Below are 17,835 nucleotides of genomic sequence, written 5' to 3' on the forward strand. Positions count from 1 at the left end.
TCTAGTGGGTGATTCGTTGTCGTAAGTGCTAGTTTCTTGGTGTATTAGAGATTAACTATGTTTTGCATAATCAATTAAAGTTGTCTGAAGCATCTAAAATTGTTAAAAAAAACGACTGAACCGGCCCAAATTGAAAAATAAATTGCTGAACCTAACACCAAGGACACAAAGATAAAATATAATAAAGATGCAGTGCCTGTGGTGAAAGTGACAAAGGATATGGGGCAATTTTACGGAATATTATAGCAGAAAACTGCAAAAGTTACAACTCTGATGGTCTGTTTTGTTAAATACAATAACTAAGGATAAAAGAGGAAGTAATAAATAATATCCTTGTTTTAGAACCATTAATTACAAAAACCACTGGTGAAAAATAGATATCGTGGTATTTGTGTAGATTTGTTTCTGAAATATATTAAGAAATAAGGAAATTAACTTAAAAAATCTCTCCTTTCTTTTTCAATATTCTGACAAATTGATAATGAGTTAATCAAGATATAAATTCAAACTCCAGTATATTCATCACTCTATTCGTGGAAAGGACCAACTACTACTGGTATTAAAATTGATCATGCCCATTTGTATAAAATGAAGAAAATAAATATAGATTTTAAAAATTTTACAATGGAAAACCAAAGACCGCTAAAAGTCAAAAGAAGATAAAATAATACCTACAATTTCAAAAGTTAGGGATCAAGGTACTAGTGTTAATGTGTTGGATCAGGGCTCAAGATCTAGTAGAAATGTGAAAATTCAAATTAGTTGGAGTTAGGTTCTATTACGGAACGACGCTCGAAATCGAGAAGTGTTGCAGTATACCGAATCTCAAATAAGCTGGAGCGAGGCTCTAGTATAGAAGGAGGGTCAAGATCGATTATAAAAGTGGTGGTTCGAAGCTGAAATGAGTAAGAGCTAGGCTCCATTAAGGAACGAGGCTCCAAATCTAGAGATTCTGCAATTGACCGAATCTTAAATAATGGGGAGCGAGGCTATAGAACGGAACGAGGATCAAGATCAAATATAAATGTAGTGATTCGAATCTCAAATAAACTGGAAAGGGGCTCTAGTTCGGAACGAGGCTCCATATCTAGTATAAATGTGGTGCATCCAAACTCAAATAAGCTAGAGTGAGGCTCTAGTATCAAACAAGACTTACGATCTAGTATCTATATATACCTATTTTTCTTTATATACCTTCAAATCTTTATATACCTATATATATATATATACCCAGATAGCAATTGCACGTGTAGATTTGGTGGATACTAGGTTATTATAGTGGAACAGACGTGTGGAGAAATATTAAACGTGGTCCACACGTGTTTCTGGGGTTTTTTATACAGCAAATGAAGTTCGTGCACAAATACTCGTGGCCTACACGTGTTGGTTTCGGTTACCATACACGCAATGAAATTTGTGCTTAAATACTCGTGGCCTACACGTATTAGTTTCGGTTACCGTACACTCAACGAAATTTGTGCTTAAATACTCGTGGCCTACACGTATTGGTTTCGGTTACCGTACACTCAACGAAATTTGTGCTTGAATACTCGTGGCCTACACGTGTTGGTTTCGGTTACCATACACGCAATGAAATTTGTGCTTAAATACTCGTGGCCTACACGTATTGGTTTCGGTTACCGTACATTCAACGAAATTTGTGCTTAAATACTCGTGGCCTACACGTGTTGGTTTCGGTTACCATACACGCAATGAAATTTGTGCTTAAATACTCGTGGCCTACACGTATTGGTTTCGGTTACCGTACACTCAACGAAATTTGTGCTTAAATACTCGTGGCCTACACGTGTTGGTTTCGGTTACCGTACACGCAATGAAATTCGCGCTTAAATACTTGTGGCCTACCGAGTGATCGCGGCCGAGAGGTTCCAAGCAATATCTAGAGACACGTCATACTGCGTGGTTGCGAGTTCAAATCCGGGAAACTTAAGTTTAAAATGATATGTAAAACCTTTAATACTTTATTAACTCTTATAAAATTTAAAATATTTAATGTTGTGGTCAAATTATTTCTGGTTATTAAATAATGAGCCACCGTAAAATACGCGTCCGTGTAGAGTCGTTGAATTTTATCCGGGGTTATCCTACGAAGTTTTTGCTTTTTTGGACTAAGGTTGAATAGAACAAGATTTTATAAATGACTGCTAAATTAAAACGATTTTATTTTTTCAAAAACCTACCCGGCAAACACATATAGCTCCATTGGATGTCCATGGCACGTTAACTTTGGATATAATTATGTCTGTGAGATATCCATATATCCAGGTTTTACGTCTCATGGATATTCCATAGAAGTAGAAGATAATCATATTTGAACATGTAAATCCAAGATGGCCGCCAATATGGCCGCCAAAAATACCCCCCCCCCCCCCCAAAACAACCCAAATTTTTTTCTTCCAAAAACCAATTTTTGACCTTGGAAAAAAAAAACAACATTTTTGTTTTCAATCTCAAATTTCACCTTGAAGATAATCCTTGACCTTGATGCTTGACCCCTGTCCACCAAACCTATGCCTAGGTCTATCACCTAAAAACGTTTGGACACGATCGGACAAGCTCGACCCGAGATATCGACGGTAATATGTGACCCCCCGATTACTTATGTTAATTAACTTTTGATATCGTTTTTTTCGTTTTTTCGTTTTTTCGCCTTTTAAAATACTAATTAGTTCATTGCGAGATGGGGAAACGAATTCGCGACCTTCTTTTTATAGCCTTGGCAAGTTTGTCTGTCACGTGCTATCTAACTTACCCCTGTCGAAATAAAATACATATTTTAAAACACAACAAATTGCAATAGGCCTGATTGGTCAATATCCGCCCAATAACTTATGTTTTACCCCTGTTGAAATGAAACTTTATTTACTTTTTGGAAATAAATAAATAAACAATCAATACACACTTTAAAACAAATTACAATGGGGCTGGTCAATATCCGCCCGAGATATAACTACTTATTTTTTTCCCCGGTCGAAATAAAATACAATTTATTTACATTTGAAGATACAAAGGTATAATTTTATCAGGGAAATTGGTTTTCAATAGTAAACTAATACATTCTAAAATAATATAATCAAATAAAAATCCGAAAAACAATTATTTTAAAATAATAAATTAATAACATAAACAATCAATAAACATTTTAAAAACATTACAATGATCTTAATCGGTCGATATCCGCCAGAGATATCGTCACTAATGTATTATAAAAAAATTCAATTTATTTACTTTTTAAGCAATTCAAAAGTATAATGTTATCAACCTACAATAAATCGTATTACTTTACCAATATAAAAATAATTCTTACATTTTTGAAGATACATTGTTTTTTATTGATACTTTTGCTAGTGTTCGCAATTGTTTATTCACTATCCACAAATTTTCCGATTTATTTTAAAAAAAGATGGGAAAAAGAATATCATTTTAACTTATTTAACTATGTTTTTTACGCAACCATGCATTTATTTGAATAAAAGCGGTATTTATTTAAGTAATTGTTTGTTTTTATTTAAATAATAGGTTATTCACTTTCAATTATTTAAACATTTTGCAATTTTTATTAAACTATTGGTTATTTAAATCAATTTTGAAATATAGCCGAGCTTATTTTATTCATGGAAAAAAATTAATCGACTGCCGAGCACTAACTTTTGCAACTCAAAAGACTAGAATTTTACCGAAATGGATGTCTGGTTAATTTTTAATAGTAAAATAATATATTTTAAAGTTGGAAAATCATTTTTAAGTTACATAATCAATAAAAATTCCAAAACCCATTTATTTAAAATAAATAAAAAATAATTAACTTTTTTCAATTAAAAATAGCAACATTGGGAATACACGTGGATATAATTTTATCTGACTATACACAGTAAACGAACGGGTATTTATTGGTGGCTAAATTAAAACAAAATTAATTTTAATAATTTTAATTATTTTTAAATTAAATATTACTTACTTTGATTTATAATTTTAACTTTCTGTTGAACAGCGTTACCAGAAGCAAGCTCTATGAAATTCTGCCGGATTGCGAGCTATATCTTTAAATTCATAAGTTATAATTACCTCTAGGATAGAACTGGTTCAACATTCTTTTGCATTAGCCTTGTAGAAGTAATTTGATACCCACCCTTAATTATCGTCACGTGTAAACGTTATCAACTACAGTTACAGCCTTGTAAAACTAGTTTGGATTTTTCAACAATTGACTAATTATATTACACAAACGCAAAAATGTTTATTATCATCTGGCATCGTTGATCCTACTCTATTTTTTACCCAACTTTCGCATCTCCGCGCCAGATGGAATTAATCAATAAAATTATAAACACAGATCACGTTTCGCCAGGAGACATTCCACAGAGCCCCATTATAAAGAGAAAAAAACTGGTTGCTCTAATAAACGTTGTATTTATTTAATGTGAATTAAAAAACGGTTTTTTTTCAAAAAAAATTATTTTATTTTGTATTGCTCTGTTGTTTATGTAACTTTTCTCTATATAATACAAGAAATATTTATAATAAAAAAAGATTTATTTCATTTTATACACAGTGTTTTTTTTAGATTGAGGATAAATACATACCGAGCTATATTCGGATTCTATACAATCTGTATCTCTCGAACGTCTTCTATTTCCTCTTACACCACATATTATACAAATTAAATGTTGAGGAAAGATTAATAATGCATCCGATGGAATTCTCATTGATAAACAATTGCCCTGTCTAAAAACAACAGGTCGGTAGTAAAATCGACATTGTTTATTCCAACAATAATATAGGAGTCCACCATAGGTTTCTAACGACTCAGTATATCCAAAACAATAAGGACAACAAATAAAACCCTCTTTTTTTACTTTAACAGAACCTCTTTCCAACAAAATTTTGCAAGAAGTCTCGTCCACTGTATAAAATGAAGAAATAATTAAAAAAATATAATTAAAGAATATTAAAATTACTAAATAACATACTTTTATCTCCAAAATTGAAGAAAAACTGTATTTCTTAATATTCAACTCTCTCGTTTACACGGCGAATATATTTCTAATGATTAAAGGTATAATTCAAGTTTTTATACAAATGCTGTATGTGTAGATATTAGTATTATCATAAATTAAAAACCCCGAAGATTTTAAGTTATATAAAAATAAGTCAAGGTAAAATCTTTTTTCATAATATAGTATATTTAAAATCACCTTTAGAAATAATTAATCAAATAATTATGTTTCAAAAATAATTTATATTTTGTAATTATTATCAACCTTATTAAACGTTAATTATAATACAAATTTATCGTAAATACATGTACTTTTTATATATTAAAAAGGATGTTCGTATCGTTGGAATGTGATTTCCCCCATCAATACACAAACCTGCTTACCTTGAGGAATTTAATATTTTTCAAAATATAAGTTATTTGTTGACCTTTTTTTTCAACAGGTAGTGGGCCCGATTGTGCTGTATAATATCACTGTAAAAACCTAATTGCGAGTAATTTTTTTTAATTTATCACAGTTGAAATGGGAAAACGCAAGACGTCTAAAAAATCGCCCTCTTTAAAAGTTAAAAAAATTAAGTTATTTATGGGGAAACCAGAATTTAAATGCGATTCACTCGTTTATAATTCGTGTTATTTTGACCTGCCATGTCGAAAACACGCGTTTAAAAGTATGGAGGGATTTACCTTGAAGGAAAAATGTTGGATTTGTCAAGATCTATTTCTAGACAGGATAATTTTTAAGCAGCATTTAATGAGCCATTTAACATGTAGTTTTTCGAATAAAACACTCACTAATAAAAGAGTGTGTGATTGTTTAAATTCAAAACACCACAAATACACACTCGAAGATGAACTATTAGACGATCAAATTATTGATTATTTGAACGAGTTTAACGTAAAAAATCAAGAATGGTACGATGATGTAGTAATCGACGGTAAGATTCAACCTTCGAACTCAAATGTTGAACCAACTACTAACGAAGAAGAAAGTATAGATTCGAATATTCTTAACATGGCTGAAGAAACTTTGAATTTTTTAATGGAATCTAACCCTGTACTTACAAACGATTTGAAAATGCCGAGCGATAATCAGCTGGAAGCACTTATTTATTTTAAAGAATATTGTAAAAATAATCAAATTTTTATCCCCAACAATGCGGAAACTTCTATTGAAGTATTGCAAAATCTTGAAAAATCTTGTAAATGATCTAAAACATGTAAATAAATCTTTTTTTATATAAAATCTACTGTTATTATTTTCCTACGTAAGAATTCTTTCAAACAAAATTCAATAACAATTTACTTTTGAAGATACAATTTTTTATAATATTTAATAATATTTATTTTGCCAAAGACAAAATTTGTAGGCGACCACAGAAAGTCTATATGTAACGGATACCATCCTAGTACTAACCACTTAATAAGATTAAAATAAATAAAATTTTACACCAATAAAATCTTTTTTTTGCGAAGAATTACAAAAATAAATTATAAAATTCATAAAGATTTTAAAAATAAAACAATTCCAAAATCTGTACAAAATAAACCATCCAATAAAGATATTATTAGGAATATGAAAAAAATAATGGTTGTAAAAAACCAGAAATATTATAACGATATAATTACAAATAATTATAATTACATTATTTCGTAGAAGTTTTTCTTCTTAACTAAAAAATGAGGTATTAGGTTTTAGGCTAAAATTTGTAATAGTTAATTAGTATAATTATAAGAATATATTGTAAAATATAAACCTAAAAAATTATTTAATTTTATACTCTCTCTCTAGTTCCTATTCATTAAATATCTATAAATCCTTTTATTAAAATTTATGCACAGTGTTTTGAGATCAAGGATGATTACATACCAAGCTTAATTCGACTTCTACACAAGTTGTATTTTTTTAAATACTACATATCTTAATATATCTATTTACTTATAACTGTTTTAATAAAAAATATCTTGCTATTAACTAATTGAAGATAAATTCTCAAGTTTTTTATTTATTTTGTGAGATAAATATAAATATATAAATTAGTAAAGAATTTAAATTAGAATGCTGAGAGTTAAAAATATTGATCAAATTTGTGTAAAGGTGCAGTTTTTTAATACTATCACATATTTAAAAACATTTCTAGAAATGATTAATCAAATAATTATGTCTCAAAAATAATTAATTTCTTATAATTATAAATAATAGGTGTAACCTTCTAACTTAATATCAAACGTAAATTATAATACATCATTCTCGTAAATACATATCCTTTAAACATATTAAAAGACTGATTTCAAATTTAAAACCAAAATGAACTATACTTATTTTTTAAATTATAAACTTAACCTTGAATATATTATACATTAAGTATAGTTAAATGTTAATTATCTTTTTTAGATATGCGTATTCTTTTGTATAAAAATAGGGCGTTGTCAGATTAAAAAAATTACGGTTAAAAGTATTATACATACATTCACATTCTGTATAAAAAGGTGACATTTCCATGGTAGGAAAAGCACACTGACTGACAAATTTGTTTCGTTCCGGGGACGTAGTTCAAATAAGAAAAGTGTTTGAACATTTTTCTTACATAAAAGTGAACTAGATTTAAATGGAAATAAAATTTGTAAAAATATCAAAGAATGCTTTCGATCCAGTTCGCGCAACCAAATTTTCAGCAGGCTTAGATTTAAAATCTGCATATGATTATATATTGGTTTCTGGAGCCAGGTTGTTAATAGAAACAGATTTAAAAATTTTACTTCCAGAAAACACCTATGGTCGTATTGGTAAAATCTTTCATAATGTTGTAAAAATTTAAGAAATCAGCTCTTAATTTACCATGTTTAAAAAGCTCCTCGCGGTGGTTTGGCCCTTCATTACGGAATTGATGTTTTAGCCGAAGTTATTGACATAGACTATACTGGACCAATTGGTATTGTTTTAATCAATCATGGGAAAGTTGATTATAAAATTTTAAGAGGTGATAAAATAGCGCAATTGATTTGTGAGAGAATATTTTATCCATCAGTAGTAGAGTGTGAAGTATGTTTAACCAAGACTTTACCTAAAGTTTTTACATAATATACTATTTCTTGTTATTAAACAGAAATTTAAAGAAACGGAAAGAGGATGTCATGGGTTCGGTTCAACCAACTAACACAACTTAATGTTTATAATTTAATTTATGTAAAATAATTAAATAAATATTTAACCAACAGTTAAAAAATGTTTAATTTTTTTTATATAAACAAATATTGGTATATATGATTATATATAGAATTTGTTAAAATAGAGTTAATATAATTATATTACAAGAAAACAACAATGTATAAATACAATTCCGATTAAAAAATTAACTGGGTATATATGACCAATTCTTTCTAAATCAGATCATCCCTACTATGATTGTTTGATGAATATAATTATTGATAATATAAGAGAAGTCTCTCCAAGTTTAGTAATAAAAACTCAATAACGCATAATTTTTATTAACAATTAATAGCACCGACCTCAAACTAAATTTATATTGCCACACAAAATTATTTAAAAGCTTTAAAAATTATAAATGTGAAGCATGAAATATTTCACTGAGTTTGTAAAAAACTGGGATCAGTTTGAATTTTCTGAAATAAATTGACAACAAAGATAAATCTAAGTGTAAATGAAACTTAAAATTAGGTAAATGAATATTGTAAGGTACCAGAGTTTACGTACGCCCTATTATCTGGAATTTTTAGGCATCTTAACTACTATAAGCGTATTAAAACTTAATTTCATGTATTTGTCCGCGTGAAAACATTTGCATTCGTGAACTTTTTCTTCGTGTATTGAATAAACGTTACAAATTAAGAATAAATCGTTCTTATCTTATTTTAGTCTGTTCATTGTATTTGTACATTTTCTGGTTCAATAAGCTACAATAAGTTTTGAAGATGACATATGGAGTTATTTATCTCCCGTCTTTTAATGTAAACAACCTATATTATGTGTAAACTATGAAATACATTTATAATTACATTTATTATTACCACTATTATAGTTTCTAGAAGGCTGTATTTTTTAATTTGAATGGTTTCTTTATTAAGCGTACAGTCAATGATTTTTATTGTCGCTTGCTTATGCTTTATTTTAATTATATTTATAATTAATTTAATTGGGTACAAATATTAAATAATGGAAAATTTCGTTACAAAAATGTATGTATGTAGGTATATTGCATTTTTAATACATACAGCCATCTATTATTATTTTAAATTTTAGCGTATACGTCACAAGATTGGTTTAAAGACTTAGTTATTGACAACAGCAAATAATATATATATAGCTTAGATTAGTCAATTTATTATTTTCACAAGCTCGTTGGTATTTTATAAAGACAAAACGATCGTTAGGTTTCATGGAAAACGAAATTAAAAGAAGAATTTTATTTAAAACCGGCACTCTGTGAACAAATACCAAAATTTTTTATTTTTATGGATTTTGCCTATTTCATTACTTTTGACACATAACAGAATAAAATCTGTTGACGACAGTCGAAAAAATGAGTGCTGAACAAAATAAAGAATTGTGTAAGGAGAATGAATTGTTGTCACTACAGCATACAATTATAGAATTGAAAAAAAAAAACAGAAACGAAAACTTCAAGCGGAATATAGAGCAGAGAGAATACTCCTTGATAGTTTGTTACCTTTCATATGAACCCAGCAAACACAAGCACGTCCTATGGACATCCGATAGACGTCACACTCGGATCTTGCCTTCGTCCGTAGGACATCCCAAAATCCGGGGTTGACGTCGGTTGGACGTTAAAGGACGTCCAAATGTCCGGTTTGTCTATAGCCGTAGTACGTCCCGGGGACGAGTTTTCGGACATCCAACGGCGATTACGGCGGTCGTCCCCTGGATGTCTTTCTATAAAACCTAGAGATGTCTTTAGGCCTTTAATTTGGTTCAATCATGGCTCAATAGGGATGAAACTAGGACGTTCATTGGATATCGTATTCTGAACAAATAATTTAAAAAGCCAAACTTGATATTAATATTTTATTCAAAACATGAAAATACAAGATAATGGAAAATATCCAGCAACAAGTGTACAATTTGATTGTAATAACACGAACTCTGCAAGTATTAGCAGTTAACATATAAATTACAAAACTTATATAGTTATTTAATTTTTATATAAAAAAATAAATTTCGAACTAAACAATTAAAAAATTAAATAACCTTCCTTATACAAATGTAAAAAAAACAATAAAATTAATTTTAAAATCAGAAGTAAAAATAAAACTAAGCCATTTAATACTATTCCTTAAAAAATTAAGACTATCGGATGAAAAATGTACTCTAGAAATTACTGTTTCTCGAAGCTTAATTTTAATATTTATCCAAATCTTACTTTTGGAATTACAATTTAACTACATAAAATATCACAGTATAAAATAAAGCTTTAGGCGAACCGTTCAGTGAGAGTAATGAATAATTAACTTAAAAAGTTAAATTGAAACATGTACAGGTCCAAAATGAACTTTAAAAGCAGCGAACCTTCCCTAACATTCGGAGAATTACACGCAAATCTGACTTTTGGAATTACAATTTAACTATATAAATTATCACAGTATAAAATAAAGCTTTAGGCGAACCGTTCAGTGAGAGTAATGAATAATAAACTTAAAAGGTTAAAATGAAACATGTACAGGTCCAAAATGAACTTTAAAAACAGCGAACCTTCCCTAACATTCGGATAATTCAACGCAAATCTTACTTTTGGAATTCCAAATTCAATATATAAAATATAACAAAATGAAATAAAGCTTTAGGCGAACCACTCATTGAGAGTGATGAATAATAAACTTAAAAAGTTAAATTGAAACATGTACAGGTCCAAAATGAACTTTAAAAACAGCGAACCTTCCCTAACATTCGGAGAATTCAATGCAAATCTTACTTTTGGAATTACAATTTCACTATATAAATTATCACAGTATAAAATAAAACTTTAGGCGAACCGTTTGGTGAGAGTAATGAATAATTAACTTAAAAAGTTAAATTGAAACATGTACAGGTCCAAAATGAACTTTAAAAACAGCGAACCTTCCCTAACATTCGGAGAATTCAATGCAAATCTTACTTTTGGAATTACAACTTAACTATATAAATTATCACAGTATAAAATAAAGCTTTAGGCGAACCGTTCAGTGAGAATAATGAATAATAAACTTAAAAAGTTAAATTGAAACATGTACAGGTCCAAAATGAACTTTAAAAACAGCGAACCTTCCCTAACATTCGGAGAATTACACGCAAATCTTACTTTTGGAATTCCAAATCCAAAATACAAAATATAACAAAATGAAATAAAGCTTTAGGCGAACCACTCATTGAGAGTGATGAATAATAAACTTAAAAAATTAAATTGAAACATGTACAGGTCCAAAATGAACTTTAAAAACAGCGAACCTTCCCTAACATTCGGAGAATTCAATGCAAATCTTACTTTTGGAATTACAATTTAACTATATAAATTATCACAGTATAAAATAAAGCTTTAGGTGAACCGTTCAGTGAGAGTAATGAATAATACAGTTAAAAAGTTAAAATGAAACATGTACAGGTCCAAAATGAACTTTAAAAACAGCGAACCTTCCCTAACATTCGGAGAATTCAACGCAAATCTTACTTTTTTAATAACAATTTAACTATATAAATTATCACAGTATAAAATAAAGCTTTAGGCGAACCGTTCAGTGAGAGTAATGAATAATAAACTTAAAAAGTTAAAATGAAACATGTACAGGTCCAAAATGAACTTTAAAAACAGCGAACCTTCCCTAACATTCGGAGAATTCAACGCAAATCTTACTTTTGGAATTCCAAATCCAATATATAAAATATAACAAAATGAAATAAAGCTTTAGGCGAACCACTCAGTGAGAGTAATGAATAATAAACTTAAAAAGTTAAATGAAACATGTACAGGTCCAAAATGAACTTTAAAAACAGCGAACCTTCCCTAACATTCGGAGAATTCAACGCAAATCTTACTTTTGGAATTCCAAATCCAATATATAAAATATAACAAAATGAAATAAAGCTTAAGGCGAACCACTCAGTGAGAGTAATGAATAATAAACTTAAAAAGTTAAATTGAAACATGTACAGGTCCAAAATGAACTTTAAAATCAGCGAACCTTCCCTAACATTCGGAGAATTACACGCAAATCTTACTTTTGGAATTCCAAATTCAATATATAAAATAAAACAAAATGAAATAAAGCTTTAGGCGAACCACTCATTGAGAGTGATGAATAATAAACTTAAAAAGTTAAATTGAAACATGTACAGGTCCAAAATGAACTTTAAAAACAGCGAACCTTCCCTAACATTCGGAGAATTCAACGCAAATCTTTCTTTTGGAATTCCAAATCCAATATATAAAATATAACAAAATGAAATAAAGCTTTAGGCGAACCACTCAGTGAGAGTAATGTATAATAAACTTAAAAAGTTAAATTGAAACATGTACAGGTCCAAAATGAACTTTAAAAACAGCGAACCTTCCCTAACATTCGGAGAATTACACGCAAATCTTACTTTTGGAATTCCAAATTCAATATATAAAATATAACAAAATGAAATAAAGCTTGAGGCGAACCACTCATTGAGAGTGATGAATAATAAACTTAAAAAGTTAAATTGAAACATCTACAGGTCCAAAATGAACTTTAAAAAAAGCGAATCTTCCCTAACATTCGGAGAATTCAATGCAAATCTTACTTTTGGAATTACAATTTAACTATATAAATTATCACAGTATAAAATAAAGCTTTAGGCGAACCGTTCAGTGAGAGTAATGAATAATAAACTTAAAAAGTTAAAATGAAACATGTACAGGTCCAAAATGAACTTTAAAAACAGCGAACCTTCCCTAACATTCGGAGAATTCAATGCAAATCTTACTTTTGGAATTACAATTTAACTATATAAATTATCACAGTATAAAATAAAGCTTTAGGCGAACCGTTCAGCGAGAGTAATGAATAATACACTTAAAAAGTTAAAATGAAACATGTACAGGTCCAAAAAGAACTTTAAAAACACCGAACCTTCCCTAACATTCGGAGAATTCAATGCAAATCTTACTTTTGGAATTACAATTTAACTATATAAATTATCACAGTATAAAATAAAGCTTTAGGCGAACCGTTCAGTGAGAGTAATGAATAATACACTTAAAAAGTTAAAATGAAACATGTACAGGTCCAAAATGAACTTTAAAAACAGCGAACCTTCCCTAACATTCGGAGAATTCAACTCAAATCTTACTTTTGGAATTCCAAATCCAATATATAAAATATAACAAAATGAAATAAAGCTTAAAGCGAACCACTCAGTGAGAGTAATGAATAATAAACTTAAAAGGTTAAATTGAAACATGTACAGGTCCAAAATGAACTTTAAAAACAGCGAACCTTCCCTAACATTCGGAGAATTACACGCAAATCTTACTTTTGGAATTCCAAATTCAATATATAAAATATAACAAAATGAAATAAAGCTTTAGGCGAACCACTCATTGAGAGTGATGAATAATAAACTTAAAAAGTTAAATTGAAACATGTACAGGTCCAAAATGAACTTTAAAAACAGCGAACCTTCCCTAACATTCGGAGAATTCAACGCAAATCTTACTTTTGGAATTCCAAATCCAATATACAAAATATAACAAAATGAAATAAAGCTTTAGGCGAACCACTCATTGAGAGTGATGAATAATAAACTTAAAAAGTTAAAATGAAACATGTACAGGTCCAGTGAGAGTAATGAATAATAAACTTAAAAAGTTAAATTGAAACATGTACAGGTCCAAAATGAACTTTAAAAACAGCGAACCTTCCCTAACATTCGGAGAATTCAACGCAAATCTTACTTTTGGAATTCCAAATCCAATATACAAAATATAACAAAATGAAATAAAGCTTTAGGCGAACCACTCATTGAGAGTGATGAATAATAAACTTAAAAAGTTAATATGAAACATGTACAGGTCCAAAATGAACTTTAAAAACAACGAACCTTCCCTAACATTCGGAGAATTCAACGCAAATCTTACTATTGGAATTCCAAATCCAATATACAAAATATAACAAAATGAAATAAAGCTTTAGGCGAACCACTCATTGAGAGTGATGAATGATAAACTTTAAAAGTTAAATTGAAACATATACAGGTCCAAAATGAACTTTAAAAAAAGCGAACCTTCCCTAACATTCGGAGAATTCAATGCAAATCTTACTTTTTGAATTACAATTTAACTATATAAATTATCACAGTATAAAATAAAGCTTTAAGCGAACCGTTCAGTGAGAGTAATGAATAATAAACTTAAAAAGTTAAATTGAAACATGTACAGGTCCAAAATGAACTTTAAAAACAGCGAACCTTCCCTAACATTCGGAGAATTACACGCAAATCTTACTTTTGGAATTCCAAATTCAATATATAAAATATAACAAAAAGAAATAAAGCTTTAGGCGAACCACTCATTGAGAGTGATGAATAATAAACTTAAAAAGTTAAATTGAAACATGTACAGGTCCAAAATGAACTTTTAAAAAAGCGAACCTTCCCTAACATTCGGAGAATTCAATGCAAATCTTACTTTTGGAATTACAATTTAACTATATAAAATATAACAAAATGAAATAAAGCTTTAGGCGAACCACTTAGTGAGAGTTATGAATAATAAACTTAAAAAGTTAAATTGAAAGATGTGCAGGTCCAAAATGAACTTTAAAAACAGCGAACCTTCCCTAACATTCGGAGAATTACGCGCAAATCTTACTTTTGGAATTCCAAATTCAATATATAAAATATAACAAAATGAAATAAAGCTTTAGGCGAACCACTCATTGAGAGTGATGAATAATAAACTAAAAAGTTAAATTGAAACATGTACAGGTCCAAAATGAACTATAAAAACAGCGAACCTACCCTAACATTCGGAGAATTCAACGCAAATCTTACTTTTGGAATTCCAAATCCAATATACAAAATATAACAAAATGAAATAAAGCTTTAGGCGAACCACTCATTGAGAGTGATGAATAATAAACTTAAAAAGTTAAATTGAAACATGTACAGGTCCAAAATGAACTTTAAAAACAGCGAACCTTCCCTAACATTCGGAGAATTCAATGCAAAGCTTACTTTTTGAATTACAATTTAACTATATAAATTATCACAGTATAAAATAAAGCTTTAGGCGAACCGTTCAGTGAGAGTAATGAATAATAAACTTAAAAAGTTAAATTGAAACATGTACAGGTCCAAAATGAACTTTAAAAACAGCGAACCTTCCCTAACATTCGAAGAATTCAACGCAAATCTTACTTTTGGAATTCCAAATCCAATATATAAAATATAACAAAATGAAATAAAGCTTTAGGCGAACCACTTAGTGAGAGTAATGAATAATAAACTTAAAAAGTTAAATTGAAAGATGTACAGGTCCAAAATGAACTTTAAAAACAGCGAACCTTCCCTAACATTCGGAGAATTACACGCAAATCTTACTTTTGGAATTCCAAATTCAATATATAAAATATAACAAAATGAAATAAAGCTTTAGGCGAACCACTCATTGAGAGTGATGAATAATAAACTAAAAAGTTAAATTGAAACATGTACAGGTCCAAAATGAACTATAAAAACAGCGAACCTTCCCTAACATTCGGAGAATTCAACGCAAATCTTACTTTTGGAATTCCAAATTCAATATACAAAATATAACAAAATGAAATAAAGCTTTAGGCGAACCACTCATTGAGAGTGATGAATAATACACTTAAAAAGTTAAAATGAAACATGTACAGGTCCAAAATGAACTTTAAAAACAGCGAACCTTCCCTAACATTCGGAGAATTCAACTCAAATCTTACTTTTGGAATTCCAAATCCAATATATAAAATATAACAAAATGAAATAAAGCTTAAAGCGAACCACTCAGTGAGAGTAATGAATAATAAACTTAAAAAGTTAAATTGAAACATGTACAGGTCCAAAATGAACTTTAAAAACAGCGAACCTTCCCTAACATTCGGAGAATTACACGCAAATCTTACTTTTGGAATTCCAAATTCAATATACAAAATATAACAAAATGAAATAAAGCTTTAGGCCAACCACTCATTGAGAGTGATGAATAATAAACTTAAAAAGTTAAATTGAAACATGTACAGGTCCAAATTGAACTTTTAAAAAAGCGAACCTTCCCTAACATTCGGAGAATTCAATGCAAATCTTACTTTTGGAATTACAATTTAACTATATAAATTATCACAGTATAAAATAAAGCTTTAGGCGAACCGTTCAGTGAGAGTAATGAATAATAAACTTAAAAAGTTAAAATGAAACATGTACAGGTCCAAAATGAACTTTAAAAACAGCGAACCTTCCCTAACATTCGGAGAATTCAACTCAAATCTTACTTTTGGAATTCCAAATCCAATATATAAAATATAACAAAATGAAATAAAGCTTAAAGCGAACCACTCAGTGAGAGTAATGAATAATAAACTTAAAAAGTTAAATTGAAACATGTACAGGTCCAAAATGAACTTTAAAAACAGCGAACCTTCCCTAACATTCGGAGAATTACACGCAAATCTTACTTTTGGAATTCCAAATTCAATATACAAAATATAACAAAATGAAATAAAGCTTTAGGCCAACCACTCATTGAGAGTGATGAATAATAAACTTAAAAAGTTAAATTGAAACATGTACAGGTCCAAAATGAACTTTAAAATCAGCGAACCTTCCCTAACATTCGGAGAATTACACGCAAATCTTACTTTTGGAATTCCAAATTCAATATATAAAATAAAACAAAATGAAATAAAGCTTTAGGCGAACCACTCATTGAGAGTGATGAATAATAAACTTAAAAAGTTAAATTGAAACATGTACAGGTCCAAAATGAACTTTAAAAACAGCGAACCTTCCCTAACATTCGGAGAATTCAACGCAAATCTTACTTTTGGAATTCCAAATCCAATATACAAAATATAACAAAATGAAATAAAGCTTTAGGCGAACCACTCATTGAGAGTGATGAATAATAAACTTAAAAAGTTAAAATGAAACATGTACAGGTCCATTGAGAGTAATGAATAATAAACTTAAAAAGTTAAATTGAAACATGTACAGGTCCAAAATGAACTTTAAAAACAGCGAACCTTCCCTAACATTCGGAGAATTCAATGCAAAGCTTACTTTTTGAATTACAATTTAACTATATAAATTATCACAGTATAAAATAAAGCTTTAGGCGAACCGTTCAGTGAGAGTAATGAATAATAAACTTAAAAAGTTAAATTGAAACATGTACAGGTCCAAAATGAACTTTAAAAACAGCGAACCTTCCCTAACATTCGAAGAATTCAACGCAAATCTTACTTTTGGAATTCCAAATCCAATATATAAAATATAACAAAATGAAATAAAGCTTTAGGCGAACCACTTAGTGAGAGTAATGAATAATAAACTTAAAAAGTTAAATTGAAAGATGTACAGGTCCAAAATGAACTTTAAAAACAGCGAACCTTCCCTAACATTCGGAGAATTACACGCAAATCTTACTTTTGGAATTCCAAATTCAATATATAAAATATAACAAAATGAAATAAAGCTTTAGGCGAACCACTCATTGAGAGTGATGAATAATAAACTAAAAAGTTAAATTGAAACATGTACAGGTCCAAAATGAACTATAAAAACAGCGAACCTTCCCTAACATTCGGAGAATTCAACGCAA

This window comes from Leiobunum rupestre, chromosome 5 (genome assembly GCF_980474605.1).
Source record: "Leiobunum rupestre chromosome 5, qqLeiRupe1.1.hap1, whole genome shotgun sequence".
Lineage (NCBI taxonomy): Eukaryota > Metazoa > Arthropoda > Arachnida > Opiliones > Sclerosomatidae > Leiobunum > Leiobunum rupestre.